The sequence below is a fragment of the Octopus sinensis genome, linkage group LG7 (genome assembly GCF_006345805.1).
Source record: "Octopus sinensis linkage group LG7, ASM634580v1, whole genome shotgun sequence".
NCBI classification, from domain to species: domain Eukaryota; kingdom Metazoa; phylum Mollusca; class Cephalopoda; order Octopoda; family Octopodidae; genus Octopus; species Octopus sinensis.
In genome coordinates this window covers 29,017,758-29,023,495 of record NC_043003.1, presented here as the reverse complement: position 1 = coordinate 29,023,495, position 5,738 = coordinate 29,017,758, and positions in this window count along the sequence as shown.

Genomic DNA, 5,738 nt, shown 5'->3' with positions numbered 1-5,738 from the left:
CTGCAAGTGCATGTGGTGTAACATTGAAATGCTATATGGATATGATCCCAATTTGTTACCATATTTCTGCTGAAAAAAGTGCTTTTGAAAATAATGAAAAGTTTATTAAAATAACTCTGTCGCTATGAAGCTGCTATTTGGAACATAAATATAAAATTTTAATGGAAGGTTTTAAGTTAGATCAATTTAAAACAAGATATTTGTATCAGAAGACCAGAGGCGGTCTGAAGGTAGATTCATATCAATAATGAAAAATTTAATGAAATAACTTTGTTATTATTAAGCTGTTGCTTGGAATGTAACAGAAAAAAAATTATGAAACTTAATCGAAAGGTTTTATTTAGTTCACTTTAAAATAGAAAGTTTGTATGATGGAACCAGAGGCTGGTATTAATAAAGAATTTAATAAAATAACGTTGTCATCATAAAGCAAAGCTGCGAGCTGACAGGATCATTAGATTCGACTCGTGGTATCGATTCGCTGCTTCACGTTCTCGGTTCAAGCCCAGTCAAGGGTTATTGTGCCATTTATCTTTTCGGGGTTGATAAAATAAAGTATCAATCAAGCACTGTAATCGATGATATTGACGAACCCTTTCTCAAAAATTTCAGGCCGTGTGCCTAAGTATAAAATTTATTTAGCTGGGGTTTTGGAACATAAAATGGTTTCAGATTTTGGCACAAGGTCAGTAATTTTGGGGGAGGATGTAAATCGATTCCATCGACCCCAGTGTTCAGCTGGTACTTATTTTATCGACCTCGAAGGAGATGGAAGGCAAAATTGATCACGGTGGAATTTGAACTCAGAACGTAAAGACGGACGAATTGTCGCTAAACCCGCAGTGGTAACAATTCCTATTTCTTTACTACCCACAAGGGGCTAAACACAGAGGGAACAAACAAGGACAGACAAACGGATTAAGTCGATTACATCGACCCCAGTGCGTAACTGGTACTTAATTTATCGACCCCGAAAGGATGAAAGGCAAAGTCGACCTCGGCGGAATTTGAACTCAGAACGTAACGGCAGACGAAATACGGTAACGCATTTCGCCCGGTGTGCTAACGTTTCTGCCAGCTCGCTGCTCTTTGGAACATAAATTAAAAAGAAATTTTGATAGAGGGTCTTAATTTAGATAACTTTAAATCATGAAATTTTATAGAACTAGGGGCAATTTCAGGCAGGTTTTTATCAATAACGAAGAATTTAGTAAAATAACACTCTCATTATTAATCTGCTGCTTGGAATTAACATGAAATTTTGATTGCTTTCATTTAGATTACTTTAAAACAGGAAGTTGATATCATAGAACTGGGGGCAGTTTCTGGTGGTTCGGTCTCAATAATTAAGAATTTAGTAAAATTGCTGTCATGATTAAGCTTATACTTGAAACTTTAATTAACATGAAATTTTGATGGAAGATTTCAATTTAGATCGCTTTTAAAGAAAAGGTTTGTGCCATAGAACAAGAAGTAGTCTCAAGTGGGATGATATTAAAAAAGTTAAACCTCCTCCCACTTGTTTTCGTTTTAGGTAAAGAAGATCAATATTATATTAATGAGTATTAAGGCGGCGAGCTTGCACAATTGCTAGCACGCCGAGCGAAATGCTTTGCAATTTTCTTAGTTCAAATTTTGCCGAGGTCAGATTTGCGGTTCATGCCTTTCATGGTTGATAAATGAAGTACCTGCCGAACGCTGGGGCCGATGTAATCAACTCAACCCCTTTTCCGAACTTGCTGGCCTTGTACCAAAATTTGAAACCAATATTATTATTATTATTATTATTATTATTATTAAGGTGGCGAGCTAACGGAGTCGTTAACACGCCGGACAAAATGCTTTGCGTCATTTCTTCCCTCCTTACGTTCTGAGGACAAATTCCACGGAGGTCGACTTTGCCTTTCATCTTTTCGAGGGCGATGAAATAAATATGAGTTGAGCGCTGGGGTTGATATAATCGACTTACTCCCGCGCCCGAAACTGTTGGTCTTGTGCCAAAATTTGAAACCAATATTTTCAATGAGTTCTGAGTTAAAATTTCCCTGAAGATGATTTTTCTTTTCATCTTTTCGGGGTTGACATAATAAATACCAGTTGAGTCTTGGGGGTGGATGTAATCGACTTATCTCCACCCTAGAAAATTGCTAACCTTGCATTTTAAGTTCTGATTTCAAATTCCGCGGAGGTCGACTTTGCCTTTGAGCCTAAGGAATTGATGAAGTAAGTACCAGCTGAATACTGGGATCAATGTAATCAACCTTCGCCCATCCTCGAAATTGCTCTCCTTGTGTCAAAATTTGAAACCAATATTATTAATGAGCATTAATGAACTGAGTCGATTTTTGGTGGTTGTCAGTGGATTTTAAGTTTTAACATCAATGGCTTGGCTATCACCTAACCTCTAATCGAATAACCAAAATATTCGGTGTAATTACTGTATTAGAAGCACATCTTTGGTCAGTGACTAACTGCATGTGGAGTGGTGTGAAATATTTTTCTCCCAGGTGTAATATTTCCTGGTTAGACGTCTCTTGGTACAAGTGCCAGAGTATGAAAATTCCACCCCCGCTTCTTCGATGCTTATTGCATTCATCCTCAGACGTTAGAGGAATAATCAGGTCTTTGATATCTTGGAATTCCTAGTTTTACTATCATATAAAGGAATTTATCTTGGCCAAACTCTGTCCTTATATTTCTCTGAGAGTGTCGTATCTGAGGAAAGACTCCTTTCATACAATTCATATTTTTGGTATATACAATGGTCGTCCACACACACACACACACACACACACACACACACACACACACACACATACACACATAAACACACCTACACAAACTCACGCGTGCGCAGATACACGTACGCACACGCACACGCACACACACTCTCATACAAAGCATACAGATATACAAATTATGTTAGGTCACTATTTCTGCTTACCTGTGAAGCAATGTTATCGCCTTTGGATTTTCTCAGTAAAAAGCATAACGGCCAACTGTAAGTATAAAGCGCATCACAAAGAGAATGACCCCTTGAAATACTTTTCGCCAATACATTATCCTATCAGAACCAATACAACCACTTTCTATATCTAACTTTAGAAAAGTAGCCAAAGAACGAAGCTCGATTTTCTGTGGTTCTGATTATGGTTTCAGGACGTTCAACAAGTGGAAGAGTTTCTTACATCCATAGGTGTGAGAAACATAATCGAATTCTTTTTTGCAATCCAGTTTGTCCGTAACCAAAGTGTTCTCCCAAACTCCTATTTACGCATCCGTTTATTCGGCAATGATGATATTCGCAAAACAACAACGATCCTGGATAGATAAGATTAATACACGCTGTATCATATATCACGTTCTGGCATTCAACTGGGCTGTAGTTCTTCGCCATTTATATACCAAAAATGTGAACTGTCTAAAGAGCCTTTTCTCAAGTACGAAATTCAAAGAAATATAGGGACAGTTTGATCAAGATAAATGCTCCTACATGATAACAAAACTAGGAATTCCAAAGTGTCAATGGCCTAACTATCTTAATATCAAAAACATAGAAACGATATCGGTGGTGAGATGTCCTTGAGACTAGTAGATAAATGTGTCAATGTCAGCCAACCCGGCACCCTCACTCACAATTAGTGACAACTGAATTTTCCCTCTTTGGTTTTATATTGCGTTTGGCTGCCTTCGTTAAGCTATAATTATCACATTAGCATTTAACCAAACCATCCAGTGATGGAGTCATCACTACTGATGAATGTAATTTTCAAGCAAAACTAGACAAGTATAGTGATCTCTCTCGATGTGGGGCGGTTATCTCTCACCTGTCAGTATATGAAAATGTGCTTTCTGCGGCTCTAAGGGTTTTAAACACTTATTTCTAGCAATATAGGTGCTACCCAGTACCCTCAGTCACAATTAGTCACAATTGAATTATTCCATTCTGGTTTTATATTGCGTATAGCTGCCTTACACCCACACACATATTGAGAACTTGCTACTAGAAGTTGAGAAGATATTGTTGAGAGGGTTTTTGTGATTGTAGCCGACAATAAAATCATATCTTGCAGCTTTCCTATTATAGAGTTTATCTAATGCAGTCTCAAGGATATCTCACCACCGATACCGTTTCTACGTTTTTGATATAATTTCAAGGCAATTCTTTGGACGGATAATATCTAACTTTAAAGCATTATGGGGAAATTCCGCTTTCCTACTCCAGATTTTTCAATAGGACGACCTTCTATCTTCCACAGAAGGCGCCTCTGTAACTTTATATAACTGTTTCATTCATCCCTCTGTAGAATACAGACGGATTCTCATAGAATTTCTCGTGAATAGTTTGTCTTTCAGCTACACATATCTCATGATTTCCCATCCAACATTTTGAACTCTTTTATACAACAGTTCTATTTCCTTGTTTTGCTCCCCTCCACACATTATTTTCAAGTCTTGTTGGTGAGAAATATAGCGATTCGTTTGATGATATTTGACAATTAATTTGATCATCAATCATTTCATGATTGATTATCAAATTATCTCCACCTGACTGACAGTCGTCCGTGCATTAACGATGTTTCCAGTTTTCTAAATCTACGATGTTATCATTTTATTGCTTTTGTCTTGTTCAAAATACTAATTAATAGTTGTGGAAAAAAATATAAGCAGCGTTTATTTGCCAAATAACAAACGATATATTATAAATATTCTTGTTAATCCCTGTCAGCTCTGATTGTCTCTTATCAATATCAATAAAATATGGTTCGTCTTGCAGCCGTGATTTTAAAAAAGAAATTAATCTTCTTTTGAATCGTTTCTTTGAGATTACCTTGCAGGAGTTTATATCGTTTTATCTACTCACTCATGATACATTTATTATATCTGCTACAGAGTAACAGGAGCAGCTAACTATAGACTGCAAGCCGGCATATTACACTGTTTTATGATAGTGATGGGTTGTCACCTATGGTGTCATAATTAAGGTGGGAAAATGTGGGAGTTGTGTGGGAGCTGGATAAAATGTTTTCAGTGATTGTTTCGACACTCTGTCCTCTGATTTCAGATCCCAGTAAAGTCAATTTTGCTTTTCATTCTTTCGGGATCGATAAAAAAAAAAGGTGCCAATCCAATGTGATGGATTGGTGGAATTGTCAGATGGTCCGGCGAGATGTTTTCTCGTATCTGTTCCGGCTCTTTGTGTTTGTAATATAGCAACGTCTGAAACGATACTGGGGCGAAATTGTATCAACCCAAAACAACGGCTTTCCTTTCTTCCCTTGAACAAATTTCGGTGGCACGAAGAGGAGAGACTCGCAACTATTTGCGGCAAAAAAAATTTCGCCCTTGCTTGCACACACACACACACACACACACACACACACACTTTTTCAGGTGCATGGTCAGGCATAACCGTCAGAGGTCATTTACTTACAGTCATAATTATTATATGAATGCTCGTACCATTTATAGGAATATAGTCAGTGTTTACTGTTATATACTGTTTTCACTTTTGCAAACAAAATTACAATCATCAACCTCTCTTTTACATTCAACATATAAACTTTAGTAGCGCAAATATTTTACTACGAAATAATATTTTCTAAGGATGACGTTACGTCCCAGTAAGTTTTCATTATATTCATTATATTCATAAAGCCAAAAGAGGCATTTATATTTTTATTTCGAGATTTTATTGTAATTATCAGAGCGACTATTGACTCCGTAGCAACCGTATG